The 15,621-nt window shown below is 48.5% G+C and overlaps 1 pseudogene; it reads left to right on the top strand.

Annotated features, from left to right (window-relative positions):
- Nucleotides 1–15,621, top strand: part of LOC138638761 (cytochrome P450 2K6-like) — an 89,331-nt pseudogene that overhangs the window by 68,470 nt on the left and 5,240 nt on the right.

The raw sequence follows: 15,621 nt of genomic DNA on the forward strand, positions 1-15,621 counted from the left end.
ACGGTTACTAGACGCGATCGTTTACCCAACCGCCGTGGACATTTATTGGCATAATGTCCCTCTTGTTGACAATTTCTGCCAACCACGGGTACTCGAGCGGTCCGAGACTTAGGTCCCGCACGAGAAACCTCCATGGCCTCATGGGAGTCGGACGCCTGAACGGAAGATTCAAGAGGTCTGGCAAAGGTGGGAGCCAGCCGAAACCTCTGCCTACACTGGGCCCGCTCCAACCTCCGCTCGTTAAAATGGACGTCGATGCGGGTAGATAAAGAAATAAGCTCCTCCAGTGTGGCGGGAATCTCCCTGGTGGCCAAGGCGTCCTTCACATGGTCTGCCAGTCCTCTCCAGAACACCGGAATATGGACTTTATCCGGCCACTCCAGCTCTGAGACAAGAGTCCGGAATTGGACGTCGAACTGGCTGACCATGGACGAACCCTGGGCTGTTGCCAACAATTGGAGCATGGTATCGTGGGTGACACGAGGTCCCAAAAAGACCTGTTTCAGAGCGTCCAGGAAGAGAGGAGCACTCTGCACCACACGATCATTGCGCTCCCATAGCGGCGTTGCCCACTCCAACGCCCTGCCCGACAATAGGGATAAAATAAATCCCACTTTCGCCCGTTCCGTAGGAAAACGTGCAGCCAGAAGCTCAAGATGTACGGAGCACTGACTCACGAATCCCCGACATTGCTTACAGTCACCAGCAAACTTGTCTGGAAGCGGGAGACAAGATAAAGTCGGAGCAGGGGTGGCAGAGGACCAACTGGCTGCAGCTACACTTGCAGCCTGAACAGCGACTGCGGTAACATCCACAGCTGAGGTTGTGCGCTCGAGAGCCGCCAACCTACCCTCCAGCTGCTGGATGTACCGCTGTAAACGCTGATCGTTCGCCATTTACTAGCCAGACCCTGGCGCTAGTATACTGTTAGGGCTAGCGGAACGCACCGAGAAAATAGAGATGTTTTATTATAAATGGTGCGTTCGCTGCCCGAGGTCCACCGTGCAGGAGGAACCTGCTGCTAACGAATGGCGGCACTGTTAGGCGGTATAGGCTAGCTCTGTTACTCCACAGAGTAGCCGTGAAAGGGAAGCACTGCGCGCTGTTAGCCTCACAGGAGCACAAGCTTACTGCCAAGCTGATAGCAGTCAGTGGTTATGCAACATGCAATCTCCTCACCGGAGAAGCCGGTATTCTAGGGGCTTATTTCAGTCGGGTCCCTGAACACTCTCAAACAATCTCCTCACCAGAGGTGCCGGTATTCTAGGGGCTTATTTCAGCTGTGTCCCTGAACACACTCATACATAACCACACTGGCGCAAAGCACATATATGAATTGATAATAGCGCATGGCCTTGTGGCCATGCGAGCCTTAAATAGTTGCAGCACGTTTAGGACCTTACAAAGAAGGACCAATGGAGAGCTGCAGCACCTGAGCATGTGACCCCAGACCTCCACTGAGAGATCTTGCCCTGGGCATGCTCAGAGTGCAAAGCAAGATTTAGTCCTAGCACCTACAAGGACCTTAGCTGCAGTATCTGATCATGTGACCCTCGATCTCCACTGAGAGATCTTACTCTGGGCATGCTCAGAATGTGAAAAGCAGGACTTAGCCCCAGACGCGTCCGCTCGCCGCTGGCCAGCACTGACTTCAATGGCAGAAGCAGGAAATGCAGCAGTAACTCTTAGCATAGAGTCAGACTGAGCGAGACGCTGGGATCGACGTCTCCGCTGAGCAGGCTCCACTGCGGCTGGAGAAGAATTGGAGACCGCAGCGGACAAGGCCCGAGATTCCCCCTGTGCAGAGGCAGGAACTCGACCCCTAACATGCAGTCATTACATTAAGTAACTGGTTTAACATGCTCAAATTGATGGAAGAGCCCCTATGTAAATTACACAATTATCAAAGATGAAGATTTATTTTGATCCAATATGCTTGTTGTTTTTCTATTTTTCTCTACTGCTCCCTAAAACATAAATGTAATGTTTTCTGTATTTCAGGAGAAACCAAACCCTGAGTTATATTTTCATGATGAAAACTTAACATCTCTTGTAGCTGACTTGTTCGGTGCTTGAATGTAGACTACTTCTACAACCCTGAAATGGGTTTTTCTACTTATGATGAAATATCCTGAAATTCAAAGTAAGGAGATATTACTATAATTTATTGCAATTACAATAGAAATATTCATGCAGTTGTGTCTAACCTTATATTTCCTTATATTTCCTTGCATTTACATAACATATACCTTTAATCGCAAATGACTGTTTTGCATGGTACAGACCCTTAGATGTGCTGTAGTACAGTGGGGTCCAAGTTTACAAACCCTCACAGATTGCTGAAAAGCCTGTTCAGCTCAGGATGCAGAAGCTGCTGCATGATTTGGGTACAGGAGTGCACAGATTTGTACAGCCGAGGCTAAAACTATTATAACTAACACAAATTTAGATTTCAGTTTGATTGTTCACTGTTCTTAGATCTTGTAGTGAGATGTTTCTATTGTTAATGAAGCACAACTATTAGTATTTCATATCCTTTTAAATTTCCATTGACAAATATATCAAGTTCTTGCAAAGACTCAATATTTACCTTGTTGACCCATATTTTACTAAACTGGGCCAAATCTTGACTCTTGGCTATTAGAGATGAGCGAATCTTTTGAAATTTGAATTCACTGGGTTCACGTGAATTTGAACATTTTAAGGTTCGATTAGCGGTTTCCAAAAAAAAACCTTGGCCAACACAATTTCCCACACTGCTTAAATGTCACAGAGCAGGCTAACATCATTTTGACTTGCTATGGGGCCTCCCCATAATATTCTGCTGCTTTGACATCCAGCGGATTATCATACATTGTACAGTGGTGGTCAGTACTGGGGTCATAACAAATCAGAGGTTAACAGTGGATCACAGATTGTAGAGTCATTTTCCATTTCCAGAGTTGCTGGGTAACTCGTTCTCTTCTGTAGAATGTAAGCTCTTATAATCAGTGGGGTCTTCTGTCTCTTTCTTTCCTATAGAGTGTAAGGTCTTATGGTCAGTGGGATCCTCTCTCTCCTGTAGAGTGTAAGCTCTTATTGTCAGTGGAATCCTCTCTCTCCTGTAGAGTGTAAGCTCTTATGGTCAGTGGGATCCTCTCTCTCCTGTAGAATGTAAGCTCTTATGGTCACGGGGGTCCTCTCTCTCTCCTGTAGAGTGCATGCTCTTATGATCAGCAGGGACCTCTCTCTCCTGTAGAATGTAAGCTCTTATTGTCAGTGGGATCCTCTCTCTCCTGTAGAGTGTAAGCTCTTATGGTCAGTGGGATCCTCTCTCTCCTGTAGAGTGTAAGCTCTTATGGTCAGTGTAGTCCTCTCTCTCCTGTAGAGTGTAAACTCTTATGGTCAGCAGGGTCCTCTCTCTCCTGTAGAGTGTAAACTCTTATGATCAGTGGGATCCTCTCTCTCCTGTAGAGTGTAAGCTCTTATGGTCAGTGTGGGCCTCTCTCTCCTGTAGAATGTAAGCTCTTATGGTCATGGGGGTCCTCTCTCTCTCCTGTAGAGTGTAAACTCTTATGGTCAGCAGGGTCCTCTCTCTCCTGTAGAGTGTAAACTCTTATGATCAGTGGGATCCTCTCTCTCCTGTAGAGTGTAAGCTCTTATGGTCAGTGTGGGCCTCTCTCTCCTGTAGAATGTAAGCTCTTATGGTCATGGGGGTCCTCTCTCTCTCCTGTAGAGTGTAAGTTCTTATAGTCAGTGGGGTCCTCTCTCTCCTGTAGAGTGTGTTAGGTGTCGAGTTCCCACTTCTGCACAAGGGGAATCTCAAGCCATCTCCGCTGCGGTCTCCCATTCTTATCCAGACGCAGTGGAGTCTGCTCAGCAGAGACGTCGGTCCCAGCGTCTTGCTCAGTCTCACTCTGTACAAAGAGTTACTGCTGCTTTTCCTGCTACTGCCATTGAAGTCAGTGTTGGGCAGCGGCGAGCAGATGCTTTTGGGGTTAAGTCCTGCTTTTCTCTTTCTGAGCATGCCCAGGGCAAGATCTCCCATTGGAGATCGAGGGTCACATGCTCAGGTACTGCAGCACATCCCATTGGTCCTCCAGGAAGGTCCTGAAAGGGCAAAACTTTGGTAGCAGCTTCCCATTGGTCCTTTATTGGAAGGTCCTGAACGTGCTGCAACTATATAAGCTGCGCATGACCGCACGGCCATGCGCTAGTGTACATTTGTAAATGTGTGTGTGTTGTGAGTGAAAGTCGCTCTTTAAATAACCCTCCCTATTGGATGACTGTTCGCGAAAGGTGTATGTTTGCTATCTAGCGCCCGACTTAGCCATCAGCACGTAAACACACAATACAGCGTCTTATTGCTGTGACCGCCAGTGCGGCGCCTTGTGCTTTCACAGCGCTTTCCTGACCCAAGCCTGGGTAGTTAGTGGCGTTCGCCAGTGCGGCACTGCATGCACTCTTGTGCTTCTATTGCTGTCACTCTGACACCTCAGTAGCGGTGTCGAGCGCATGAAGTCTATGTACTCAAATCCTGTGTCTTGGGATTGAGTTCTGAGACTCGTTGCTTGCGCTCTTGGTGCGGTACCACGGCCCTGTGACGTAACAGGGTTCGCTTCCTTCACACAGGGTGAGGTTAGCCCATGTGTGTATTCACTTTGTACCGCCATATAGTCCGTCATTACTTGGCAGCAGGTTCCATCTCTGCACGGTGGACCCCGGGCTGCGAACGCACCATACTCTATCTGTCTTATTATTTGGTGCGTTCCGCTAGCCCTAACATTACACTAGCGCCAGGGTCTGGCTAGTAATGACGGACAAACAGCAATCCTTGCGGTATATCCAGCAGCTGGAGGGTAGGTTGGCGGCTCTCGAGAGCTCAACCTCAGCTGTGGATGTTACCGCAGTTGCTGTACAGGCTGCTAGCGTGGCTGCAGCAACCTTGTCCATTGCCACCCCTGTTCCAACATTATCTCGCCTCCCGCTGCCAGAAAAATTTTCTGGTGATAGCAAATTTTGTAGGGGATTCGTGAGTCAGTGCTCTATTCACCTCGAGCTCCTGGCTGCACGTTTTCCCACAGAGCGGGCTAAGGTGGGATTTATAGTGTCTCTCTTGTCGGACAGGGCGTTGGAATGGGCTACGCCGCTGTGGGAGCGTGGCGATCATGTGGTGCAGAGTGCTCCGCTGTTCCTGAGCACTCTGAAACAGGTCTTTTTAGGACCTCAAGTCACCCATGATACTGCGCTCCAACTGCTGGCATTAACTCAGAGTGAGTCCTTGGTCAGTCATTTTGCCGTCCAATTCCGCACTTTAGCTTCTGAGCTGGACTGGTCGGATAAAGCCCTTATCCCCATATTTTGGAGGGGCCTGGCTGATCACGTTAAGGATGCTCTGGCCACTAGAGAGATTCCTGCCACACTGGAGGAGTTAATAACTGTCTCCACTTGAATTGACCTCCGTTTTAACGAGCGGAGGTTAGAGCGAGCCCAGTGTAGGCAGAGGTTTCGGCTGGCTCCTAACTTCGCCAAACCTCTGGAATCTCCAGTCCTGGTTCCTGAGTCACATGAGGCCATGGAAGTGTCACAAGCGGGATCTAAGTCCCGGACCGCTTGTGCACTCAAGGTCTGTCAAGTTTGCCAGCAGTCAGGACATCTAGCCACCAGATGTCCTCAGCGGTCGAGGAAACATCAGCGTCTAGTGGTAGTAGGTGGAGGTACACTAGACACGGCGACGTTTGCCTCTAAATTGTCCTTTAAGGGGACAATTATTATAGGCTCATTCTCCCACTTGGTAATGCTCGGCGTGGATTCTGGGGCGGAGGGCAATTTTATGTCTTCTGCCTTCGCCTAACGTCACGCAATACCCCTGGTTATGCTAGCTCAACCAGTAACGGTACGAGTGGTGAATGGGTCGACACTGCCCTCACAGATAACACACCAGACCATCCCTTTTACTCTGTCCATGTCACCATCTCACCAGGATATTATATCTCTGCTCGTCATTCCTGAGGGAATTGATGAGGTCCTGTTGGGAATACCTTGGCTACGGTACCACTCTCCTCATATCGAGTGGTCCTCAGGCAGAATTCTGGGATGGGGTGAATCTTGTGGGGGTAGGTGTCAGAGGGAATGCGTTCAGGTTGCTACTACAGAGGTACCCGCAGATCTATCCTCTCTCCCCAAGCAGTATTGGTCTTATGCAGACGTGTTCTCCAAAAAGGCGGCGCAGATCCTTCCGCCCCATCGCCCCTATGACTGTCCTATTGATCTCTTGCCTGGTGCTGAGCCTCCCCGGGGTCGAGTCTATCCGTCATCTCTCCCGGAGACGGAGGCAATGTCACAGTACATCCAGGAAAATCTGGCAAGAGGATTCATTAGGAAGTCAGTGTCACCTACTGGGGCAGGGTTCTTCTTCGTGCAGAAGAAGAATGAGGAATTGCGTCCATGCATAGACTACAGGGGTCTTAACGCCATCACCGTTAAGAATAAGTATCCTTTGCCCTTGATATCTGAGCTCTTCGATAGGCTTCGGGGAGCAAGGGTATTTACTAAATTAGATCTGCGGGGTGCTTACAACCTGATTCGCATCCGTGAGGGGGACGAATGGAAGATGGCTTTTAACACCAGGGATGGGCACTATCAATATCTGGTGATGCCCTTCGGGCTCTGTAATGCCCCAGCCGTTTTCCAAGACTTTGTGAATGACATCTTCCGGGATATGCTTTCCACCTCGGTCGTAGTCTATCTGGATGATATTCTCATCTACTCTCCAGATATTGACTCCCACCGGAGAGATGTTTGCAAAGTCTTCGACCTCCTACGGGCAAACTCCCTCTATGCCAAGTTGGAGAAGTGTATGTTCGAGCAGGAGTCCTTACCTTTCCTAGGCTACATCATCTCTGCCCAGGGATTGGCTATGGATCCTGCCAAACTACAGGCTGTGATGGACTGGCAGAAACCCCATTCTCTTAAAGCGGTGCAGCGCTTTATGGGGTTCATTAATTATTATCGCCAGTTCATTCCGCACTTCTCAACTTTGGTAGCTCCCTTGGTTGCCCTCACCAAGAAGGGGGCAAATCCCAAATTGTGGTCTGAGGAGGTCTCGAAGGCCTTTAACTCCATAAAGTCACACTTCGCTAGCGCTCCCATCCTACATCGCCCCTATGTTGATAAGCCATTTATCATGGAGGTGGATGCCTCTTCTGTTGGTGCTGAAACAGTCCTCTTCCAAAAGGATGCTCAAGGTCGGAAGCATCCTTGCTTCTTCTTTTCTAAGACCTTCTCACCAGCAGAGAGGAATTATTCCATCGGGGACAGGGAGTTGCTAGCCATGAAGTTGGCTTTCTCGGAGTGGAGACATCTCTTGGAGGGAGCACGTTTTCCCTTCCAAGTCTTCACAGACCATAAAAATTTGGTGTACCTGCAGACAGCCCAGCGGTTGAATTCTCGCCAGGCCAGATGGTCCTTATTCTTCTCCTGGTTTCATTTCACCCTCCATTTTCTTTCTGGGGAGAAGAACATTTGGGCCGACGCTCTCTCTCGCTCCGTTGTGTCATCTGCGGAGGAGGAAGAGGAGCCTCGGCTTATTGTCCCCACCGAGAGCTTGAGAACTGTGGCCCCGGTTTCGCTAGAGTCTGTGCCTCCGGGCAAGACTTTTGTACCATCCAGTTTGCGACCGGAGGTTCTCTCTTGGGCACACTCGTCCAGGGTGGGTGGACATTTTGGTTCCAAAAGGACATCTGAGTTACTGGCGAGGACATACTGGTGGCCGCATATGGCTCGAGATGTCGCAGAATATGTTCGGGCGTGTGTCTCTTGCGCCAAGAACAAGTCCCCTCGGCAACGGCCAGCTGGTTTGCTTTACCCTCTGCCTGTGGCGAACAGGCCCTGGGAGATGGTCGGGATGGACTTTGTGGTGGGCTTACCCAAGTCTCGTAACTGCACCATTATCTGGGTGATCACCGACCATTTTTCCAAAATGGTGCACTTGGTGCCTCTTCCACGGCTACCTTCTGCACGGGCGTTGGCTGTCTTGTTCATCAAACATATCTTTTGCCTACACGGTATGCCAGACAAAATTGTTAGTGACCGGGGTCCCCAGTTTGCGTCTCGATTCTGGAGAGAGCTTTGTCGTCTACTCAGCATTGAGTTGAATCTCTCTTCGGCATATCATCCCGAGACGAATGGGTTGGTAGAGAGGGCCAACCAGACCTTGGTCACATGTTTACGACATTTTGTTTCTGCCAGGCAGGATGACTGGGCATCCTTGCTACCGTGGGCAGAGTTTGCGCTTAACAACGCCGTAGCTGACTCCACCGGTCAGACTCCATTCCTCCTAAATTACGGCCAGCATCCGCTTGTTCCTGTGCTCATGCCTGTGTCTTCTGCTGACTCCAGGGTGGCAGACTGGGCTGTGGAGGCACGGGACATTTGGGACCGCACTCAGGATGCCATTCGGGCCTCCAAGGAGAGAATGAGGTCCTCCGCCGATGCTCATCGGCATCCCGCTCTGACCTTTGCTCCTGGCGACTTAGTGTGGCTCTCCGCCCGTAACATCAGGCTGCGTGTTAAGTCCACTAAGTTTGCACCTCGCTACTTGGGTCCCTTCAAGGTCCTTGAACAGGTTAACGCTGTGGTCTACCGTCTGGCCCTTCCTCCATGCTTGGGTATCACCGACACCTTTCATGTGTCCTTCTTGAAACCCGGTTTTCCGAGTCATCTGCCGGGACATCGGGTTCGTCTACGGACGATTACGAGGTGAACGCTATTTTGGGGTGCAAGGTGGTACGTGGCAAAAAGTTCTATCTGGTGGATTGGAAGGGTTATGGCCCAGAGGACAGGTCCTGGGAGCCTGCTGAAAACATTTGGGCCCCACAGCTCATTGCTGCCTTCGAGCGTAGCGAGGCCAAAGGAGGGGGGTCCTAGGAGGGGGGGTAATGTTAGGTGTCGAGTTCCCACTTCTGCACAAGGGGAATCTCGAGCCATCTCCGCTGGGGTCTCCCATTCTTATCCAGACGCAGTGGAGTCTGCTCAGCAGAGACGTCGGTCCCAGCGTCTTGCTCAGTCTCACTCTGTACAAAGAGTTACTGCTGCTTTTCCTGCTACTGCCATTGAAGTCAGTGTTGGGCAGCGGCGAGCAGATGCTTTTGGGGCTAAGTCCTGCTTTTCTCTTTCTGAGCATGCCCAGGGCAAGATCTCCCATTGGAGATCGAGGGTCACATGCTCAGGTACTGCAGCACATCCCATTGGTCCTCCAGGAAGGTCCTGAAAGGGCAAAACTTTGGTAGCAGCTTCCCATTGGTCCTTTATTGGAAGATCCTGAACGTGCTGCAACTATATAAGCTGCGCATGACCGCACGGCCATGCGCTAGTGTACATTTGTAAATGTGTGTGTGTTGTGAGTGAAAGTCGCTCTTTAAATAACCCTCCCTATTGGATGACTGTTCGCGGAAGGTGTATGTTTGCTATCTAGCGCCCGACTTAGCCATCAGCACGTAAACACACAATACAGCGTCTTATTGCTGTGACCGCCAGTACGGCGCCTTGTGCTTTCACAGCGCTTTCCTGACCCAAGCCTGGGTGGTTAGTGGCGTTCGCCAGTGCGGCACTGCATGCACTCTCGTGCTTCTATTGCTGTCACTCTGACACCTCAGTAGCGGTGTCGAGCGCATGAGGTCTATGTACTCAAATTCTGTGTCTTGGGATTGAGTTCTGAGACTCGTTGCTTGCGCTCTTGGTGCGGTACCACGGCCCTGTGATATAACAAGGTTCGCTTCCTTCACACAGGGTGAGGTTAGCCCTTGTGTGTATTCACTTTGTACCGCCATATAGTCCGTCATTACTTGGCAGCAGGTTCCATCTCTGCATGGTGGACCCCGGGCTGCGAACGCACCATACTCTATCTGTCTTATTATTTGGTGCGTTCCGCTAGCCCTAACATTGTGTAAGCTCTTATGGTCAGTGTGGGCCTCTCTCTCCTGTAGAATGTAAGCTCTTATGGTCATGGGGGTCCTCTCTCTCTCCTGTAGAGTGTAAGTTCTTATGGTCAGTGGGGTCCTCTCTCTCCTGTAGAGTGTAAGCTCTTATGGTCAGTGTGGTTCTCTCTCTCCTGTAGAGTGTAAGTTCTTATGGTCAGTGGGGTCCTCTCTCTCCTGTAGAGTGTAAGGTCTTATGGTCACCACAGTCCTCTCTGTCTTGTAGAGTGTGAGCTCTTACGGTCAGCGGGGACTTCTCTCCTCTTCCCAAAGTATACTTCACGAGCAATTGCAAGCATTTCAGTATTGAAATCAATAAAAATGTATTCACCTCAAATCAATTTTTGGGGGAAGAATTTGGCAAAGTCGGCAAATTCAAATTTGAAAAGATTTACTCATCTCTAGTGATCACAAAATAATTAATTGTATATAAAGCATGTGCCCAATATTAACACTAAATCCTCTTTTGTTTTTGCAAATTAACCAAATTTTTTAATCCACTAAACTAACAAAAAAAAGCTCTATTGGTTTGGTATTGCTGTAATTGTACCGAGCTGCAGTATCATTTTGCCAAGTCTGGTTTACCAGACATTGAACACCAGTGATGTGAAAAAGAAAAATATTTCTAAAATTAGATTCTTTTTTTTTCACTATTTCATTGCGTTTAGATTTTTTTCTTGTTTTTATTTGTACGTTATATGGAAGAGCAAATGTTGTTGTTAAAAAGTACAACATGTCCCATAAAAAATATGGCTTTGCTGAGAGGAAAAAAAGTGTAAAACCTAAAATTGGCTGCATCTTTAAGGGGTTATACCCCCTTCTGAGATTCAGAAATGAATCCATATGCAGTGAGCTAGTAAGCTCCCATTGTAGTGCCTGCAAACAGAGAGAATTTTATCATTTATCTTTATGATTTTATGAAGAGAAGTTGGGAATCTGGAGCTTTATATGACAGGCTAAGACCATTTTGTGGCCAAAGTTTGCTAGGTGTTGCTGCTACATCACACCACATACAAGTCAGAACCCCGGGGTACTATGACTACACCAAGCAAGTCACAGAAAATCTGATGAGGTTGGACTTTTTACGACTTGTTGTGCTTGCAGGATTCTAGTGGTCGCAATGCGACTCTATTCACTTGTTTTGCACCGCAATGTTGTAGCGACACTGAGTAAACTTTGGTAACGCAACAGGTGTCCCTGCTGAAGTCGCTGTTTAGCCTCAGCCTAAAATAGTGCTAGCTAAGACTTGGAGATATTAAGCATAATTCTTACTTTAATAACAGGAAATGTCCAAAAAGAAATTGAAACAGTCATTGGTTCAGCTGAACCTCAGATCTATAAGGGGTTATACCCCCTTCTGAGATTCAGAAATGAATCCATATGCAGTGAGCTAGTAAGCTCCCATTGTAGTGCCTGCAAACAGACAGAATTTTATCATTTATCTTTATGATTTTGAACATCGATGATGATTTATTTATGATTTATGAACATCGCAAACAAATGCCATACACAGGCGCTGTAATCCATGAGATTCAGAGATTTGCCAATCTTGTGCCAACCAATGTGCGACATCAGACCACTCAAGATGTCACCATGAAGGGCTTCTTCCTGCCAAAAGTAAGTAGTTAAAAAAATAATTTTTACTTGTAGCATCTTTATTCATGAAACTTTATGTTCTTCTATGGTCCATAGGACCTTTTCATGTATTTAAAAATATCAAAAGACGTAATCTATATAGAGCTTAATGCATAAATATGGGCACAAAATAGAGATACATAATGGCAAAACCATAGCTTTATCTCCATGTTCTTCTGGTGCCTCGAATAGTTGACTATCCCGTACTTACTGTTTGACTCCTTAAAGAGCCTTAACCCCTTAGCGACCGCCGATACGCCTTTTAACGGCGGCCGCTAAGGGTACTTAAACCACAGCGCCGTTAATTAACGGCGCTGTGGAAAAAGTGTATAGCGCCCCCCACAGGCCGATTTTCTCCGGGGTCTCGGCTGCCGAGGGTAGCCGAGACCCCAGAGAACATGATTCGGGGGGTTTTTAACCCTCCCCGCATTTGCGATCGCCGGCAATTAACCGTTTACCGGCGATCGCAAAAAAAAAAAAAAAAAAAAAAAAAAGCGATCTCTTTTTAATTTCTCTGTCCTCCGATGTGATCGCACATCGGAGGACAGAGAAAAGGGGTCCCAGGTGGCCCCCCAATACTCACCTAGCTCCCCCGATGCTCCTCGTGTCTCCCGGTGGGCGCCGCCATCTTCAAAATGGCGGGCGCATGCGCAGTGCGCCCGCCGGCCGGCACCGGGAGAATCTTTGGGGTCTCGGCTGCCTGGGGTAGCCGAGACCCCAAAGAGCATGATCGGGGGTCGGTTTTAGCGACCCCTGTTTTGCGATCGCGGTAATTAACTGTTTACCGGCGACCGCAAAAAAAAAAAAAAAAAAGTAAAGTGTAATTCTCTGTCCTCTGATGTGATCGCACATCAGAGGACAGAGAAATACGGGGATTCGGGGACCCTAGCATACTCACCTAGGTCCCTGGATCCTCTTGCTGCTCCTCCTGGCCGCCGGCAGAAGAACATGGCGGACGCATGCCCAGTGCGCCCGCCATCTGTCTCCATCTGCCGGCCGGCAGGAGAACAGCGGTTAGGGCTAAAATTAGGGTTAGGGTTAGGGGTAGGGTTAGGGGTAGGGTTAGGGGTAGGGGTAGGGGTAGGGTAGGGGTAGGGTTAGGGTTAGGGCTAGGGTTAGGTTAGGGGTAGGGTTAGGGGTAGGGTTAGGGGTAGGGGTAGGGTTAGGGGTAGGGTTAGGGTTAGGGTAGGGGTAGGGTTAGGGCTAGGGGTAGGGTTACGGCTAGGGTTAGGTTAGGGGTAGGGTTAGGTTAGGGTTAGGGGTAGGGTTACGGCTAGGGTTAGGTTAGGGGTAGGGTTAGGTTAGGGTTAGGGGTAGGGTTAGGTTAGGGTTAGGGGTAGGGTTAGGGTTAGGGGTAGGGTTAGGTTAGGGGTAGGGTTAGGTTAGGGGTAGGGCTAGGGTTAGGGGTAGGGTTAGGGCTAGGGTTAGGGCTAGGGTTGGGGCTAAATTTAGGGTTAGGGTTGGGGCTAAATTTAGGGTTAGGGTTGGGGCTAAATTTAGGGTTAGGCTTCTTTCACACTTACGTCGGTACGGGGCCGTCGCAATGCGTCGGCCCAACATACCGACGCACGTTGTGAAAATTGTGCACAACGTGGGCAGCAGCTGTAGTTTTTCAACACATCCGCTGCCCAATCTATGTCCTGGGGAGGAGGGGGCGGAGTTACGGCCACGCATGCGCGGTCAGAAATGGCGGATGCGACGTACAAAAAAACGTTTCATTGAATGTTTTTTTGTGCCGACGCTCCGCCAAAACACAACTGATCCAGTGCACGACGGACGCGACGTGTGGCCATCCGTCACGATCCGTCGGCAATACTATGGGCAAAAAACGCATCTTGCGGGCACATTTGCAGGATCCGTTTCTTGTCCAAAACGACGGATTGCGACGGAATGCCAAACAACGCAAGTGTGAAAGTAGCCTTAGGGCTAGGGTTAGGGTTGGGGCTAAAGTTAGGGCTAGGGTTGGGGCTAAAGTTAGGGTTAGAGCTGGGATTAGGTTTAGGGTTTGGATTAGGGTTGGTATTAGGGTTAGGGTTGGCATTAGGGTTACGCTTGGGATTAGGGTTAGGTTTGGGATTAGGGTTAAGGTTAGGGTTGTGATTAGGGGTGTATTGGGATTAGGGTTAGGTTTGAGGTTAGGGTTGAGATTAGGATTAGGGGTGTGTTGGATTTAGGGTTTTGATTAGGGTTATGGTTAGGGTTGACATTAGGGTTGTTTTGGGGTAAGGGTTGTGATTATGGTTAGGGTTAGTGATTAGGATTATGGATCAGGTTGGGATTAGGGTTAGGGGTTGGAGCTAGAATTGGGGGGTTTCCACTGTTTAGGTACATCAGGGGGTCTCCAAACACGACAGCCAATTTTGCGCTCAAAAAGTCAAATGGTGCTCCCTCCCTTCTGAGCTCTGCCGTGCGCCCAAACAGTGGGTTACCCCCACATATGGGGCATCAGCGTACTCGGGATAAATTGGACAACAACTTCTGGGGTCCAATTTCTCTTGTTACCCTTGTGAAAATAAAAACTTGGGGGCTACAAAATCTTTTTTGTGAAAAAAAAAATATTTTTTATTTTCACGACTCTGCATTCTAAACTTCTGTGAAGCACTTGGGCATTCAAAGTTCTCACCACACATCTAGATAAGTTCCTTGGGGGGTCTAGTTTCCAAAATGGGGTCACTTGTGGGGGGTTACTACAGTTTAGGTATATCAGGGGCTCTGCAATCGCAACATAATGCCCACAGACCATTCTATCAAAGTCTGCATTCCAAAAAGGCGCTCCTTCCCTTCCGAGCTCTGCCGTGCGCCCAAACAGTGGTTTACCCCCACATATGGCACATCAGCGTACTCGGGATAAATTGGACAACAACTATTGCAGTCCAATTTCTCCTGTTACCCTTGTGAAAATAAAAACTTGGAGGCTACAAAATCTTTTTTGTGAAAAAAAAAATATTTTTTATTTTCACGACTCTGCATTCTAAACTTCTGTGAAGCACTTGGGCATTCAAAGTTCTCACCACACATCTAGATAAGTTCCTTGGGGGTCTAGTTTCCAAAATGGGGTCACTTGTGGAGGGTTTCTACTGGTTAGGTACATCAGGGGCTCTGCAAATGCAACATAATACCCGCAGACCATTCTATCAAAGTCTGCATTCCAAAACGGCGCTCCTTCCTTCCGAGCTCTGCCGTGCGCCCAAACAGTGGTTTACCCCCACATATGGGGTACCAGCATACTCAAGACAAATTGGACAACAACTTTTGGGGTCCAATTTCTCTTGTTACCCTTGTAAAAATAAAAACTTGGGGGCTACAATATCTTTTTTGTGGAAAAAAAAAATATTTTTTATTTTCACGGCTCTGCATTATAAACTTCTGTGAAGCACTTGGGCATTCAAGGTTCTCACCACACATCTAGATAAGTTCCATGGGGGGTCTAGTTTCCAAAATGGGGTCACTTGTGGGGGATTTCTACTGTTTAGGCACATCAGGGGCTCTCCAAACGCGACATGGCGTCCGATCTCAATTCCAGCCAATTCTACATTGAAAAAGTAAAACGGCACTCCTTCTCTTCCAAGCTCTGCGGTGCGCCCTAACAGTGGTTTACCCCCACATATTGGGTATCAGCGTACTCAGGAGAAATTGCACAACAACTTTTGTGGTCTAATTTCTCCTGTTACCCTTGTGAAAATAAAAATTTGTGGGCAAAAAGATCATTTTTGTAGAAAAAATGCGATTTTTTTTTTCACGGCTCTACGTTATAAACTTCTGTGAAGCACATGGGGGTTCAAAGTGCTCGCCACACATCTAGATAAGTTCCTTAAGGGGTCTAGTTTCCAAAATGGTGTCACTTGTGGGGGGTTTCCACTGTTTAGGCACATCAGGGGCTCTCCAAACGCGACATGGCGTCCAATCTCAATTCCAGCCAATTCTACATTGAAAAAGTAAAACGGCGCTCCTTCACTTCCAAGCTCTGCGGTGCGCCCAAACAGTGGTTTACCCTCACATATGGGGTATCGACGTATTCAGGAGAAATCGC

The sequence above is a fragment of the Ranitomeya imitator genome, chromosome 5 (genome assembly GCF_032444005.1).
Source record: "Ranitomeya imitator isolate aRanImi1 chromosome 5, aRanImi1.pri, whole genome shotgun sequence".
In the NCBI taxonomy this organism is placed as follows: Eukaryota; Metazoa; Chordata; class Amphibia; order Anura; family Dendrobatidae; genus Ranitomeya; species Ranitomeya imitator.